Below are 18,260 nucleotides of genomic sequence, written 5' to 3' on the forward strand. Positions count from 1 at the left end.
TGGAGCCACGGACCTTACTGCTGAAGCAACACTGGCAGCTGTTCGATAGTTCTTTGGTAACCACGTAATTTCATGGTTTGGCGACATTCACTGGCCTCCAAGATCACCAAATTTGTCAGTGTGTGATTTTTTCTTGCAGGGCCACCTCAAAAGTAAACTGTACATCACTCGCTCAATGACAGTCGCTGAGTTGAAAAGAAGGATTTAAGAAGAAATCACTGCATTTCCCATGAAAGTGTTTCAAAGTGCCGTGTAATATCTCAGCATTTGCTTCCAGTAATGCATACGTTCGAATGGCCATCATTTTATGGACATTGTTTTTAAAAATTGAAATTTGTTTTGTGTTGGGGCACTTATTGGCATGGAATTTATTTTTTGATTTCAACAATAAACTTGTAAATCCATTGTTTTTTTACTTTTATGAGAGTTACTTGAGCGATAGAGTCATTGTAATAAGGATAAATTCAAAACCTAAACCGACAACGATTGTTAACGTCTATATGCCTACAAGCGCCTATGATGATGATGAGATAGAATGTGTATACGAAGAGATTGATGAAGCAATTAAACACGTAAAAGGAGATGAAAATTTAATAATAGTTGGAGATTGGAATGCAAGCATTGGAAAAGGCAAGGAAGGAAATATAGTGGGTGAATACGGGCTGGGCAAAAGGAATGAAAGAGGGGACCGACTTATAGAGTTTTGCACGAAGTATAATTTAGTAATTGCCAACACCCAATTTAAAAATCATAATAGAAGAATATACACTTGGAAAAAGCCAGGCGATACTGCAAGGTATCAGATAGATTATGTCATGGTTAAGCAAAGATTTAGAAATCAACTCGTGGACTGCAAAACTTACCCTGGAGCAGACATTGATAGCGACCATAATTTGGTGATAATGAAATGTAGATTGGGGTTTAAAAACCTGAAGAAAAGGTGTCAGATGAATCGGTGGAATTTAGAGAAGCTTGAGGAAGAGGAGGTAAAGAAGATTTTTGAGGAGGACATCGCAAGAGGTCTGAGTAAAAAAGATAAGGTAGAAAATGTAGAAGAAGAATGGGAGAATGTTAAAAAGGAAATTCTTAAATCAGCAGAAGCAAACTTAGGCGGAATAAAGAGAACCGGTAGAAAACCTTGGGTTTCAGACGATATATTGCAGCTGATGGATGAACGTAGAAAATATAAGAATGCTAGTGATGAAGAAAGTAAAAGGAACTATCGGCAATTAAGAAATGCTATAAACAGGAAGTGCAAACTGGCGAAAGAAGAGTGGATTAAAGAAAAGTGTTCAGAAGTGGAAAGAGAAATGAACATTGGTAAAATAGACGGAGCATACAGGAAAGTTAAGGAAAATTTTGGGGTACATAAATTAAAATCTAATAATGTGTTAAACAAAGATGGTACACCTATATATAATACGAAAGGTAAAGTCGATAGATGGGTGGAATATATTGAAGAGTTATACGGCGGAAATGAATTAGAAAATGGTTTTATAGAGGAAGAAGAGGAAGTTGAGGAGGATGAAATGGGAGAAACAATACTGAGATCTGAATTTAAGAGAGCATTAAAAGATTTAAATGGCAGAAAGGCTCCTGGAATAGACGGAATACCTGTAGAATTACTGCGCAGTGCAGGGGAGGAGGCGATTGATAGATTATACAAACTGGTGTGTAATATTTATGAAAAAGGGGAATTTCCGTCAGACTTCAAAAAAAGTGTTATAGTAATGATACCAAAGAAATCAGGGGCAGATAAATGTGAAGAATACAGAACAATTAGTTTAACTAGTCATGCATCAAAAATCTTAACTAGAATTCTATACAGAAGAATTGAGAGGAGAGTGGAGGAAGTGTTAGGAGAAGACCAATTTGGTTTCAGGAAAAGTATAGGGACAAGGGAAGCAATTTTAGGCCTCAGATTAATAGTAGAAGGAAGATTAAAGAAAAACAAACCAACATACTTGGCGTTTATAGACCTAGAAAAGGCATTCGATAACGTAGACTGGAATAAAATGTTCAGCATTTTAAAAAAATTAGGGTTCAAATACAGAGATAGAAGAACAATTGCTAACATGTACAGGAACCAAACAGCAACAGTAGCAATTGAAGAACATAAGAAAGAAGCCATAATAAGAAAGGGAGTCCGACAAGGATGTTCCCTATCCCCGTTACTTTTTAATCTTTACATGGAACTAGCAGTTAATGATGTTAAAGAACAATTTAGATTCGGAGTAACAGTACAAGGTGAAAAGATAAAGATGCTACGATTTGCTGATGATATAGTAATTCTAGCCGAGAATAAAAAGGATTTAGAAGAAACAATGAACGGCATAGATGAAGTCCTACGCAAGAACTATCGCATGAAAATAAACAAGAACAAAACAAAAGTAATGAAATGTAGTAGAAATAACAAAGATGGACCACTGAATGTGAAAATAGGAGGAGAAAAGATTATGGAGGTAGAAGAATTTTGTTATTTGGGAAGTAGAATTACTAAAGATGGACGAAGCAGGAGCGATATAAAATGCCGAATAGCACAAGCTAAACGAGCCTTCAGTAAGAAATATAAGTTGTTTACATCAAAAATTAATTTAAATGTCAGGAAAAGATTTTTGAAAGTGTATGTTTGGAGTGTCGCTTTATATGGAAGTGAAACTTGGACAATCGGAGTATCTGAGAAGAAAAGGTTAGAAGCTTTTGAAATGTGGTGCTATAGGAGAATGTTAAAAATCAGATGGGTGGATAAAGTGACAAATGAGGAGGTATTGCGGCAAATAGATGAAGAAAGAAGCATTTGGAAAAATATACTTAAAAGAAGAGACAGACTTATAGGCCACATACTAAGGCATCCTGGAATAGTCGCTTTAATTTTGGAAGGACAGGTAGAAGGGAAAAATTGTGTAGGCAGGCCACGTTTGGAATATGTAAAACAAATTGTTAGGGATGTAGGATGTAGAGGGTATACTGAAATGAAACGACTAGCACTAGATAAGGAATCTTGGAGAGCTGCATCAAACCAGTCAAATGACTGAAGACAAAAAAAAAAAAAGAGAGTTACTTAAAAATTTCCTGTTTCCTTATATCATCCTGTACTTTTCTATAAACCATAATTTGTAGAAAAACAATTTTATCTGTCTCACACTGAAATAACAAAATGGATTATTAATAAAATTTTACTTACTAATTATATAACAATAATTTTATGTAATTATGTTATATAATATAAACTGAAGTTTTAATACAGTAAAGTTGAGAGAAAATATAATTTTCAAAAGGTTTCATGAGCCTTTATATCATGCTTATGTTAGTGGGTAAATATATCCTTCTAATTGTTCAATGTAGTATTTAGTGCACTAACTGGCTTTCAATTTGTACACTTTTGGGATGCTGATGTGTATTTAATTTGTTTCTACATAATACTGTGTATTTAGCTGTGTTTCGTTATTACTTTGTGTAGTACTAAATAATATTTTTAATAAGTTTGGTAGTAGTTAATTCATAAATAAAATTGTGAATGTAAGAGTTCCTTAGTGTAGTTCATTATATTCATTTGTTTTTTAAGAAGAATACTCTTTCTTCGCTGAAATATGATTTCATCTCTTGAAAAATAAAATGTTGATGATTATAAAACTACTTTTAGAAAGAAATATTACTAGTGGTATTGTAATTAACATTACTTAACATCTATTCACAGCAGTAATTTCTGTAGAGGACTGTAAAGAGTAAAACAAAAAACCAATTCTATTTTGTGAAAACTGGTTGAAGAAATGTTTTTGGAATGGTTAATATACAGCGTAATATCTACTATTGGGCAGCAAGTCTCAAAATCCATGACAGCACCTACAACTGAAATTAAGCATCAGTCTAATTATCAGTAGAGAAAATATTGCTTGAACATCACATTTAATTTTCCCCATGATTATACTCAATTTTTTTACAGCAGTGTTTCTCAATCTGAGGGTCACGGTAATATGAAAGAGGGGGGTCACAAAATTAGCCTACAACTTTACACGTAAACAATTATGAAATTTTATTATAAAGAAAAAATCATTTATTATAAAGATTTTACTTACATTTATAACTACACATGTAAAGAAAATAAATTAATGAGATGGTTGCATTTGTTTTACATTTAAAAGTTTCTCCATACACAGATCTGAGTTAAAACATACAGAAGCAAATTCTTTTCAAAGGATAAAAGATGATTCCAATATTTATTTTTTTTGCAACCACAGACAAAAAACCCTTTTCACAGACTTAAGACGTAGCAAAAGGGATTAATATTTTCAATGCTTCAGTGACTAGTATTCACTAGCAATAGTAGCAGTAGCTACTACTACTGGTACTAGTACTACCAGTAGTAGTAGTAGTAGACACTGCTTCAGTGATAATATTTCCATAGTCACTTTGATGAGCAAGATAAAATGTATCTAAATCTTCAGATGTGAGTTGTAGTTGTAACGTTTTATCGGCACACATTTCAATGAGCTGGTCATGAATCACAACTGGTAACATAGTAGTTGCAACATTTTCACTAAACGGATTCAGTGTTTGTCTCTTCAAGAAATCATTTTTTTCTTCTGGTAAATACTCCGCCAACTGAATTTTTAGCTTGTGCAACTGCACCTTTATGTGTCTTCAACCAAATCTTTCTCAATATAATCGGAGGTGAGTGGAAACATAACAAAATTTTTTGCTTTAATCCTGATATCACGCTTCTTAATAAAAGCATAAATTAGTCATTAATAAAATGTTTTTATCACGTCCTTGTAAATTCACATTCAAGTTGTTTAAAAAAAAAATACATCAACTAAGTAAGCTAACAACAATAAATGTTACTCTGCACAAACATTAAGAATAGGGTTTATTTATCCTGGAAAAATATTATTTATTCATTTTGCAGTTCCAATAACCTGGTTAACACTTTTCCCAGTGATAACCATCTAACTTCTGTATAGAAAAGAAGAGATTTTTTTCTTTTAACCTATTTCATTGTTTAGTTTAGGGAACAGTCTATTCTGTGACTTTTAATAAAAATTAACCATTTTTACAGCTTTACAAAGAATTTTTTTAAAGATTTTTCAGCATATTTTTTGTGGCAAGAACATGTCTGTGAGGAAAGAAGTGCATCCATTCCATCTATGGTATAACACAATCTGTAATTTTTTCAGTAATCCACTGTTCTTACCTGTTATCGCCTTTGCACCATCACTACACACAGCAATACATTTTGTCCAATCTATGTTATCGTTTTTAGTAGCTTCATAAAAAAAGGCATTGTCCTGTTGCATGACCAGGTATTGATTTGCAAAACATATTTTCTTTGACTGATCTGTCCCTATTACATTCATATCTTTCAAAACATTAAAACTGAGAAATGTTTCCCCATATGCTGATTCGTTAAATTGAATACTAGAAAATTCAGTTGAACTCATTTGTTGAATTATCTGATAACAAAGATTGGTAGCCATATCACACCTTGATACTGTGTCGTTAGAAAGCATAATTTTTTAGCTTCTTCCATTGACCATATCAATTGCAGTAGGCAATATGAGGTTTTCTATGATTGTATGTGATTTGGACATCTTAGCTACTCTTAATGCTACATTTTGGGTTGCTATCTTTTGTTAATAATATACTATAAGTTAATGTAAATTTTTGGTGGTTACCCTATTGAGGCAGCCAGAAAACTGCCTCAAACTGGGAAAACCAGGCACAAAACCAATGGAAGTTACAAACTCAAACAATACAATTCATGCTACTACATCTGGGGCAGTCAATGCGCCAGTATTGTGGAGCCAGGATGCTGGTGAAAAACAGGCTACTGGCCACCCCCAATTCAAATCCAAGGCAGTTACACCAAAAAAGAGGATTCGCTTTGCAGCATGGAATGTACAAACTGGACACCAAGTTGGCAAAAAAAAAATCATCGTCCAGAACTGACAAACTGCAAAATCACCATTGCAGCACAATCTTAACTACGTCTCACTGGATCCGGAACAATGGTTGTTCATCACTGTGACTCTTTTCCAGTCGGGCAGAACAAAATGAGAGGCAGACGTCGGATTCATATTGGCCAAACCTGCAATTCAGAGAGTGATCGGATTTTAGCCAGCCCAGACTCGGCCAAGGATGAATTCTATGCCCAGCTCCATAATACATTGGATTCCAACCCACAGAATGATGTGATCTTTCTGGCCGGCAATTTCAATACCCACACTAGTTGGGAATGAACAATGGGTCACTTTGGATATGGAGTGATCAGCGACAATGGACTGCATCTCCTGTTCTTTGCCAACACTAATAACCTGGTTATTGGAAATAGCCAGTTCCAGTATCCTCAGAAACATCAGCTTACATGGTGAAACCCAGCTGGCAAAGACTACTCTGTATTAGACTACATTCTGATCAACTGCCGATTCTCGATTCTGATCATTGCTTAAGGATATCTGTTCAATGCATGGACCTGACTGTGGGTCAGACCACTACCTTGTGTGTGCAGTGATGAAACTCAAATTACAAAGAGCCAAATGCTTGTGCTATTCAACCGTTTTACAGCACTAGCCCAAACTTAAGATGTTGACATTGAAGAAAGGCAATTCTCACATGCTTTCATACACTGTGCAAAGGCTTTGTGCCCAACCACCAGACATTGAGAGCAACCGTGGATTTCTGATCAGTATCTCAATACGGTAGATGAATGAAAATGAATTAAACTAGTAAAATTTGAACAATATCAACAACTCAATAAGAAAATCTGCTGTCGCCTGAAACATGAGTGGAAGGCATACTGAACTAAGTGGCAACTGACTTGGAAGAAGCAGCCTTGAATCATGAATATCACACACTCTAATGAACTTTCTGAAAATTGAGTGAAAAGGCCAAGTCAACAAACGACAACATCCAAAAAGATGATGGACCTTTTGTAAGTTCAATAATTGAGCGCATTGAGAACTGGCGGCAGTTCTTTGAAAGGCTTTACAACCACAACCCACCACAAGGACCATCAGTGAAGCCACCGTGTGTTGAGCCACTTGAATTCCAGATGTCTGATGCCAAACCAATATTGAAGAGGTGAAAACAATTACCCATGCCTTGAAAAATGGAAAAGTGCCTGGAGGAGATGGGGTCACCACAGACCCATCAAAGCCGAAGGTGTTTTTCTGCTTCAACGTCTTCATGTGCTCCTTCAAACCATCTGGCGCATGGAAAAGGTACCAGCTACTTGGGAAAAGGCTGTCATCATTCCAATCCACAAGAAGGGCGATAGTCAAGACTGCAAAAGTACCGTGGCATAAGTCTTCTATCAACTGTTGGAAAGGTTTTTATGAAAGTCATCCAATCATGTCTGCAGAAATTTCAAGAGCAAACAAGCCGGCTTTTGACTAAACTGAGGCTGCTGTGACGAGATATTTGCCATTTGTCAACTAATGGAAGAAAGAATTCGAAGTGGAAAATGAACAGCTATCGTCTTCATTGACTTTCTATCTACCTTTGATTGCATCCACTGGCTGGCACTTTGGAAGGCATTGAAGACAAAGCTCATCCCTTCAAAAGTTATCAAGCTTCTCCAAGACAGCTACAATGGATCGTTGAGTCAGATACGCATTTGTAATGAGATATCTGAGTTTTCCATCCGAACAAGAGTCCGTGAGGGATATGTTGCCTCCCCACTTCTCTTTGACATCGTAGTTGACTTCATAATGTGACAATTTTTCCAGGGCAGAAGAGGAATTTAGTTTGGAGAGGATAGCTTTCTGACTGACTTGATGTTTACCAATGATAGTGGCATTGAACAACAGTGATGCTGAAGCCACTGATATTCTCTATATCTCTTGCATTGCCCAATCTTATGGCCTGAAAATAAGTGTACATAAGACACTTGTACTAACAACAGACGGCTCACGCGCCATCCAACTGGATGTCCAACATCTTCTAACATGTCCAATTGGATGGTGTGCAAACTGAACAACTGCAAGAATTTAAATATTTGGGCTCAATGGTCCAGGAGAAGAAAGTAACAACTACGGAGGAAATCCACAACCAAATTGGCCAAGCAATCGCAGCTTTTGCTTCCCAGAAGTGGTGCTTGTGAAAACAAAGCAACATCTTGCTGAAGATCAAAGTTCGTCTTTTCCGAACCCTTATTCTGCCAATTTTATTGTATAGATCTTCTGATCTATACAATAAAATTGGCAGAATCAGTCAATGTTTCTACATTGACACTACTTAAGACAGATCTGAGCAAATCGGAAGTGTTCCAAATGCAAGCTAAGCCAGATCATCAGTCTCACTTCACGATCACATCCGAAATTAGGATATCCGCTATCGCTGCAAACAGCAGCCAACACTCGAAGAACAGATTCAAAAACGAAGACTGCAATGCTTTGACCATGTCTGCAGAATGAGTGGAAACCAACTACCATACAAACTCCTCTGGCGACCAGCTCATTGGAGATTCCAACAAATAACTCCAAATAAAACGTGGATCAGGCAGATTATTGATGATATACCGCAGACTAAACCTTAATGATGCCAGGACAACGGCCATGGATGGCCATGCACAGAAGCGTCTTGTTAGTGAAATCAGACAACCAATGGCATTCCCAGCAGCATATAGGCTTAGGAGTCGATTTAATCCAAACGCTTATTTATTAAAAACTTTTATTACTAAAATCATAAGTGTACCACCAATGCAAACCATGGATGCGTGTATGTTTTTGTGTTTTAAGTCGTGCTTGTGTTTATTGTTTTGTTTTCTATTGTCTTTTGTTTTTTATTACGTTTATGTTTTATCAGCATTAGCATTTGATGTTTATGTGATTTTGGGGTAATTTAACATTCTGGAGGTTATATTTGGTTTATGTTTTTGCTTTTGGGTTATTTTGGTGTTCTATTTATGGTTTATGTTCTCGTTTTGCTATTTAATGTTTTTCCATTTGTCTTTATTTATGTCTATCTTGTGTTTCTGTTTTTGTCTAGGTTATGAACATCTTTATTTATGTTTATGTTTAGTTAGCAGTTTAGATTAATTGTTGTGTAACCAGTTGGGTTTTTATTTTATACAAACAAAACAAGGTTTTGTTTGTTTTAATGTTTTACATATTTTTGTGTTTTCCTTGTTCACAGTTTATCTTCTTGTTTTTCATTTGGTATGCGTGTCTAGCTCACCTTTAACTGTTTTTGGGTAGGTTAAGGTGGAACAGCTCAATTGGTATGGTCTTGTTTGAGACTATTGTAAGTACGTTCATTTAGGTTAGTGTTAGCGATGGGAGTATCATTCGTGGCATTCACATCGGTGGCATCCTGACTGAGGCAATTGAGACTGGGAGATGTCTGTTGCTGAAGTATTGAAGATGACCTTCGGTAAAGCTCCTAATGGCTAGGTATGGAAGGGGTGGAATATGGCGACCTAATTGCCATGGAGGGTGTCTTCCCTTTGGGATCATGTATGGTTTATAAGTTGATGTGTATGATTCAAAAACATTTGCCTGAAATATATGAAAGCAAATTAATTATGTCTAATAAGTTTTATGCTGTAATCTTGTAACAAAGTAGCGACTTGTACTAAAATCATTTTCAAGTAATAAAAGAATATATTAACATAAAAAGTTTTAAAAATATTCAATAAACTATATCAAACACAGAATAAGCAAGTGTTAACAGGTTTTTAAAATAAATGCATTATTTTATTGATATATTGGTTGCAATGTGATAGAAATTGAATGAAAATCAAAAATTTAATTCATGCGTATTAAAACTATACCAAAAAAGTTATTCTGAAGTTCTATTATTATTTATTACAATGTAGGCAATGCTAGAATACTTTTAACACGCTAGTTAAAAATTAATTGGTTAAATTTTCTTTAATTTTATTTCCTTGCCGTTATAAAGTTTTATTTTGTCACACTAAATTACCAACGTGTAAATGTACAATTGTTTGTTGTTTTATGTATAAATTAATCATTCGTTATACAGATAAATCAATTAAATATTTATATTTTTATCAGCAACTGGATTTTCTTTAATCACCTGAAGATGTAATGCAATGAAAGAGAAAATAGCCATTAAAATATTTTACTAAAAAACTTTATGAATTAAAATGTTTTCTAAAAATTACAGTTTTGTATTTTGAAGTAAGATACTCGAGGTATAAAAAATAAATTATTGGGATATTGTAAAGCTTGATTGTATTTAATTAATTTCAAGGCTCTATACTTACATAATTTTTAGAAGTATCATCAATCAATTTGTTTTTTGAAAGAAAAAATATTGCTTTCTGTTAAAATCTCAGTTAAACAGATATTTTTGTTTGATATATTTATTCGGCCTTTTGTTCAATTCCTGGAATCATTATCCATATTTCATTATATATGTTAAAATCCTCACTTAATCTTCTCCTCATGAAAATTGTAGCAAAACATGAAAATAAATAATAAGCATAGGTTATTACAATAATAGATCAAATTACAGTGAGAAAAGTTGTATAACATGTTAGATACAAATTTTCGGTTGACAATGTTATTTCAACATTTGACAATACAGTGTTATCAAATGTTGACATATATTTACATTTAAACAAACATTTGATTACTCGAATGTATTTAAAATGGATAGTTTTAATTAACAATTTTATATCTGTAATAATGTCAGATTAAAAGAATTAATTAGTGTCTGTGACTACATTTTTAGTAAGTAGAAGCAAAGTAAACAATGTGCTGTTACCAATCAGCTATCTACAATCTAATCACAAGTTCATTCATTTCATTCGATTTAATGCTGGTAAAAGAGTAGTCGATGAAACACTTGATGTTACTGTTCCCAACTCTGAGATACGTTTTGCGATTCATTTTCTGTGATCTAGCAGATGTTTTATCTTAAAATTGTTCAATTACATAATCTGTCACAATCTTTCTTATTGCTGTGATGCATATAAAGAAGCACCACAGAGGTAAGAGGTACAACTGCTTTCTCTTTCATTAAGAATAGTGTATTTCATATGCAACTATTTCCAGTGGTGAACAGAGCGACAGTGTCGCTTGTAGAGCTGAAAAATTTCCCCCCTCAGTTTGGTATACTCCTTGTAATAGTTCAACTCTGTGTAGAAGACAATGGGTAATTGATTCAGCCCTCGCTTTTCTTAGTAAGCCTGGCATGAAATGATTTTTTTCTTGAGAATGGCAATGCTGTTTTGTGGGTATTTGTATTTCATATCTTGTCGCATTCAATCTTTTGTTTATGGTCAATGACATATATAAATAACTAATTATTTTACTGATTTTTTTTTTCCAAAGTATATGTAGAAATAAAAAATAATTAACATAACAACTGCAGTGCCTCTATGATGTTTTTAAATAAATATCTAAACTTCAATCAGGTTTAAGGTAATTCTTAATTACAAAAAATTGTTTAGCTGTTTTTATGCAATGTTAGGACAAATGGATAAAAATTGGCAAGTTTTACTATAATAAAAATCTAAAGTTATCGTAAAAAGTCCATTCTACACAATATATAAACAAATAAGGCATGTACATATGAATTCTGTATAATAAAAAAAAAAAAAAAAAAAAAAAAACAGTAACTAAATATTTTGTTATTTAGATTAAAATTTCTTATAAACATATTCATACTACATTTTCCCATAGTTGTTTTCAACTCCTGGACACTTGCACCACAACAGCAACTTCTTTTGTAGAACTGATTTGAGAAATTCACCACCAGGGTAACCTCTTGCTAGTTTCATTATACCGATTAACAGACAGATCTTTATCTTAATGGTTTTCAAGCAGAGTCCAGATTGTAGGAGTAATGATAAAAATCTCCAACTTGAACCAACGACTAAAACCTTCGAGTGGCCTATAACGCAAGGTTATGCATTTTCATTCAGAAGAACAATAGCCATCAAGAGCAGCCTGCAGTTTGATTTATCTAACCTCCTTAAAAATAAGACTTCGAAAACGTTGCAATCCTAAGTTCCATGAATTCTGCTAGTAAATTATTTTGTTCCCAAAATGTTGCAACAATCATTTTTCAGTTCAAAAATCCCATTTGAATTTGTTTGGTTCACTTCTGTCTGATTTTTTGGCATCATAACTATGTTGCTCATAATATTAGTATAAACATGAGATTATCATCTACACATTTCAGATTCACTGTCTGCTTGCTCACAAAAAATGAATTACCAAACACATCTCGCTGTTGGAAAAAGCGATATCATAATTTCTTTCATCAATTGCTCCATTATAAGCACTAAACAGAATGAAGAAGTGGATGAACATGTGAGTAGAATATAAATTCCTGATCTGTGATTCCAGTGCTATATAATTCATGAGAGATAAGTGATTACCATATAAAGTTGATTTCTTTATATTTATGATGACACTATATAACCAGTCAATATGATGAACATAGTAAAGGGACCAATTTCAGGGCTAAATATCAGCTATACTTTGGTCGATTTCACATTCTGATATGCAATAATTTTTGTTGAAAAGGCATCAGAAAAACACTTAAAATTCTCATTTTCCTCTGTAAGCCTAACTCATGATGTTGAGTTTTTATTAAGATTGACTTAGTGTTTTTTGGGAATAGATATGTGTTATATCAAGTTATCTGTTGAGTTATGATTCCTTCAGAGACATAAAAATATTATTATCATTATTATTGCAAACTAGACTCATTGTTTTGATTGGAATCCCTTTTCCTCAAATAGATTCCATGAATATCGATTACATCTTTGAGCTTTGTCTTTGATAAAACTCAGGATTTATCTTTTAGGCTGAGGCATAGCTACCTTCTTAATGACCACTTTATAGAGGGATACCTATCTGCTTATGAGACTTATTTCCCAAGCAAATTATTATATTAAAACCACAACATACTAGACTTAGATGTCTTGATGAATTAATTTTCATTTCTTACAATTTATTTACAAAATTTCTTCAAAATAACAAGCATAAAGATAGATCTTATGTTTTATTTGTGGACTGAATTGTGTGTGAACTATATATCATTAAACAAAAAATTATATTAATACAACTTATAGACTTGTTATTTGTTTATTATTTATTTGTAATAATTTTTTAATAACAACTAAACTGGTAATTTTTTAGCAATGTCGTAAGGGGTACGGTTTTGAAGAACTTTTATTCCAGAATTTAATCATAAAGAGAATCTTCATTTTCATCAAATTAGATTGTAGAGGAAACTGTAATCGGTGAGTTTTTAATTTAATTATTAAAATATATAAAATTTGCAATACAATACATAAAAACCATTCAAAAATTAATTTAGAAAAGTGGTAATACCAGTGTACATTTAAGAGTGTCCAGCAGCTCTAAGGAAGGGGAAGAAAGTTGTAAGGAAAAATTAGAAGGGCTTTAACTAAAAAAAAAGAAAAGTTCCATGGGTTCTTTTTAACTTCGGAGAAAACATTAAAAAGGATTAGGAAGACTTGGGATTTACTCATCGCTTTTTGATTCTGCAAATCTTCATTTATTTTATTATAATATTTAAAGGCTTAGTTCTATATCGAGGCTTATGAATTTAATTATATTACATTATATCAAAAATAATTTGTCTTGAAAATCAATAGAATATTAGTAATGATGCGATTAATTTGGATAGCATCGAAAGTTCCAGGTTATTTCAAGTCTTATGGATTACTTGTAAGACTGTAAGAGATGAAGTGTATCCTGTTGGGTTTTAATGTATCTACTAAAGAGGGAAACAGTCTGTTTGATTTTCAAGGGAAAATTAAGTTTTTTGGAATAAGAGTGACACCTCCACTTTTACTATTGGGAAATAATATTTATGCAGATTTTACAAAATTTGCTAGAGTATTATAATTTTCATCCAATATAAGAATCATTTATCATTATTAATGAATAAGTGTTAAGTAAATAAAACTCGCCAAGATGAAAACATCTTTACATCATTAATTCACTTTCAGGTGTGATTTTTAATTGCAACTTACGTGTAAATTATGGTAGTAAATAATTTACTTTTTTTATCCACAAAACATTTCTGTACCTGCATCTACATGTAGTTTCTGCCTTAACCTAGTTTGAAATTATATTTTAACAAATCATGTCATTTTATCATAATAAAAAGCCAAAAAAGATAATTATAGAACTTATGAGATGAAGAGGTAATAATGATTTGAAAATTAATGTAATCATTATACTTCCAATAGTAAAGAAAAATTCTATTTTAAATCAAACATTTGGCAATTTGTAATGCTCAGGAGAGGTACAGTGGTGGAAAAGTTTCTGTTATCAAACCATAGTTTCTAGAAAAACTGAACTCACCTTACAGCTGCTGTTGATGCAGCCTACCATCAACATAATCTGTCACTTCCAATTTATTCTTGAAAACATCACATTAAATACACTTTCATGATTTAATGCACTTCTATATCTAACATTTGTCTCCAAGATCATTCTATTATCATATAACATTACTTTGTTCTTAGTACAATATTAAATTCTTCTTAATCTTATAAATTTATTATTTATCGTTCTACCTTCAAATATCTTTTGTGAACAAAAAAAAGAAAATATATTAAAAAAAATGGGGATATGGTGGTTGTAACTTTAAAAATATTGTTACTATAAATCTGTATGTAAACTACAATACTATCTCAAACAAAAATTCCATTTTACACTTTACTTATTCTATATCTTTTTAGAGCCTAATTTATTGTTAAATTTACTACAAAATGAAAGTGTATTTGTCACAGATCTATTAGTATATCAGAAAATGTACTATATCAAATATTATCAAGATACCTCAGAACATATTACTGAGCAATAAATTTAAAAAAAAACTTAAAAAAGGGACAGATAATATAGGTAGGGAGATAGAATGGTTGATGGTAATAAATGGACTTTTTTCTATTTTTCATATATTGGATCAGTTCTTAAAATACGTTCTGCAATACCTACCCAAATCTTACTTGAACAGGGTAAGATGTGTATTATGACGTACTTAAAATATCATACTCAAATGCGTGGTAATTAAAAGAAAGTGTATACTTATATTGCTATGTTTATTCTTGATAGATATTATTGCGTAGTGTACTGACGGGACAGCTTAACAGCAAGTGTACTATTACACTGATAAGATAGTTTAATTTTTTTATTTCCATTAGCAAACACGTCTAACAAAACATAGCCATTTCCCAGTTTTTAGAAAATATTTTTAATTCTTTATATAAAAAAAATTCCATTATCAATTTTTTTCAGTATTTGTAAAACATTTATTTATACCGATGAAACAACTTGGTAGCTGTGGTATCTGTATCAGAGGAGTAACTTGCATTTCAAGTCGTACCTCACAAAACTGTGAACAAATAGTAGAAATTTTATCATTTAACGAGAATGCAAATGTAAATTTCGGTCCTCACTTCAAGATGTAGAATGCCTCAGAGAAAAGTTTTTGCTTTTTTATTTTTTATTAATGATCTGTCTCAAAATCTTGAGCCATTCATTATAACCATTTTCACAGGAAACACAACTTCTATTTCTAAAGATAATTATTAAAAAGGGATTGAAAAAATTGCACAATTGCAGCTTTAAAAAATGTTTACTGGATGGATTTTAACCATCTAACCTAAAGTATGGATAAAGCTGTCACATTGTATTCTCAGGTAGACATAACATTGCAGATTGCTTGGCCATAATTCCCATTAGTGATATCGATAGTATTTTTGTTGTCTGCAAAACAAAACTTTTGGATTTTTTATTTGATAAATTCTTGTGGGATGATCAAATTGATTTTGTTTGTAAAAAAATGCAGTGAACTGTTTTACTTTGAAGCATCTTAATAAAACACTAAGCTTGTAATCATTATTGAATATTTATTATGCCTAAACATTTTCTCGTATAATGTGTAATGTCCGATTTTTGGGCTTCTTCAAAAACATAAGCTTTTAAGATAAAAAAAAAAAAAAATGGGCCTTCAGATCATTAGTGGTGAATCTCATAAAGTGCATCAGTCTGATACATTAGGTGTCCATGTGTAAAAACAGTATGCTCTATTCTTAAATAGCAAATAATAACCTCCTCTCGATAGCTATTCCAGATTGAAGAGCTCCATGGTAGTACAGAATCCTTGGTGAATCAGAGTTTATCATGTTTTTCTGTTTAGCCTTTGAAACCACCATCTAAGGTACTACTTCAGAGGATGACTTGTATGAATATAAATGAAGTGTAGACTTGTACAGTCTCAGATTGACCATTTCTTTTTGAAGTTAAGAGTTGTAGGGTTCAAATACTAGTAAAGCAGTTACTTTTATACACATTTGAATACCAGTGTTCTTTGGTGGTTAGGTTTCAATTAACACCCATTTCAGGTTAGGCCGATCCAGGACTGTACAAGACTACACTTCATTTACATTTATACTTATCATCCTTATTTGTCCTCTAAAATGGTACCTTGTGGTGGTTCCAGAGGCTAAACAGTAAAGGAAAGAAAGGTCGATCATTTAAGAAATGTGTAGTTAATTAACCACCACAGAATCCTAGATTCCCAACCACCAAAGAGTAGCAGATCATGGATACAATCTAGGATTTAAATTTGTATAAAAGTAACTGTCTTTATTAGGATTTGAATATTAGAACTAATGGCTTTGAAGTCAGCTGATTTGGAATGACGAGTTTACCACTAGACCAACCTGGTGGGTCGAAGTGAATTATCTACTATAGCAGTTCGGTCACCTTGCCACCTTCCTCGAAGAGTTTATCAGAATTAATAAAATCGGTAGTAGTAACACAAGTGATGAAAGACGATTGGCTACTTGCGTCTTTAGTAACGGAATCTGCATGGCTAGGGACCCAGCAGAAACTCATTGTTATAGGTATTTTTCATATTTAGTGTCATCTTCATCATGCATTTTACCTTAATATTATTTCAAGCATTTAATAATTAATGTAAACTTTAATCAAATCTATTTTTGATTTTATAATTAAGTATTTATTTTGCGATGCTGTTATGAACACGGTTTTACCTGGATCCACCCAGAGGAATGCTGGAACAGTTCCTTTTTTACCTATGAAGTAGCATATCTATCCATTCCTGACATGATCTACATAATGTATTGTTACTGGGTCTTTAAGCATAATTATGTTAGCCTCTTTGAACAAGTGAATTGTTGTATTATTATTATTAGTTTATTTATAAGTTTTTTTACAGAATTCTAATAATTCTGTTTACAATTAATGGAAATCTACAGGGCTACTATTTTCTGGTTGTGGGGCAAAGATGGCGCAAAGTTCACAGAAAGGAATACGAGTAAAAGTAAGGTTGGTGAATTTGTCTTCCCAAATCAACTGTTTGAAAGTCGAGAGTTCCAGCGTTCAAGTCCTAGTAAAGTCAGTTATTTTTACACGGATTTGAATACTAGATCGTGGATACCGGTGTTCTTTGGTGGCTGGGTTTCAATTAACCACACATCTCAGGAATGGTCAAACTGAGACTGTACAAGACTACACTTCATTTACACGTATACATGTCTTCTCATTCATCTTCTGAAGTATTATCTGAAAGGTAATAACCAGAGACTAAACAGGAAAAAGAAAGAGTAGAAGTAAGTTAAGGTTAAAAAGAAGGAACAAACCAATAATATAATTCAGAGTACTTTTCCCATTATGTTTCATCATATCTAACTTACTTTATTTAAGGGTTTTTTCTTAATAATGTGAGAATTATTTAATAACTTAAGAACTGTACAAAGAATATTACACAAACATAAATTTTAAGTCTACATTCCACATTTACTTCTTGGGTTGCTTGAAGATGACCCAGATAGATGTCTTCAGTTTTGTGAAATGATGCTTAACGAACAGAAACAAGATCCGGAGATATTCATTAAAATTGTGTGATCTGATGAGGCCAATTTAGATATAACTTCACTTACTGACATACTGAAAACCAACATCTTTTGTTAGAGCAACAAATCAATCAACCAGGTGTGAGCATTTGTGGGGCGATATCAACTTTTGGTGTACTTAGATCGTACTTTTTTGAAGTACTTGGACGTGGTTAAAAAATACATGTTACCAACACTCACGACGTGTGCTGAAAACATTCAAGAAATTTACTTCCAATAAAAAGCACTCCACCGCATTAAGCCACTGCAGTCCGAGACAGAATCATTTATTATTAAAAATTGACTGGCACAAAAACACAGGGAAAATTAATGAAAATAACTGACTAAAACTGTATCGTACCGTAAAGGTTAACATGATAACATAAAT

The 18,260-nt window shown here is 32.8% G+C and overlaps 2 long non-coding RNA genes across 5 annotated transcripts in view; one reads left to right on the plus strand and one right to left on the minus strand.

Annotated features, from left to right (window-relative positions):
- The window catches only part of LOC142329201 (uncharacterized), a 66,785-nt gene that overhangs the window by 40,729 nt on the left and 7,796 nt on the right, over window positions 1-18,260 (minus strand). For 2 of the 4 annotated variants that reach the window (XR_012757437.1, XR_012757435.1), the window contains exons 2-3: window positions 14,313-14,537; window positions 10,226-10,397 (exon numbers count right to left, since the gene is read on the minus strand). This is a non-coding gene — a long non-coding RNA (uncharacterized LOC142329201). Of the gene's footprint in view, window positions 1-10,225; window positions 10,401-14,312; window positions 14,538-18,260 lie in introns of all 4 variants that reach the window. The other 2 variants (XR_012757438.1, XR_012757436.1) reach the window with 2 other exon arrangements.
- The window catches only part of LOC142329202 (uncharacterized), a 28,330-nt gene that overhangs the window by 6,901 nt on the left and 3,169 nt on the right, over window positions 1-18,260 (plus strand). The window contains exon 2 of the long non-coding RNA XR_012757439.1: window positions 13,116-13,219. This is a non-coding gene — a long non-coding RNA (uncharacterized LOC142329202). The remainder of the gene's footprint in view (window positions 1-13,115; window positions 13,220-18,260) is intronic.

This window comes from Lycorma delicatula, chromosome 8 (assembly GCF_047948215.1).
Source record: "Lycorma delicatula isolate Av1 chromosome 8, ASM4794821v1, whole genome shotgun sequence".
NCBI lineage: Eukaryota > Metazoa > Arthropoda > Insecta > Hemiptera > Fulgoridae > Lycorma > Lycorma delicatula.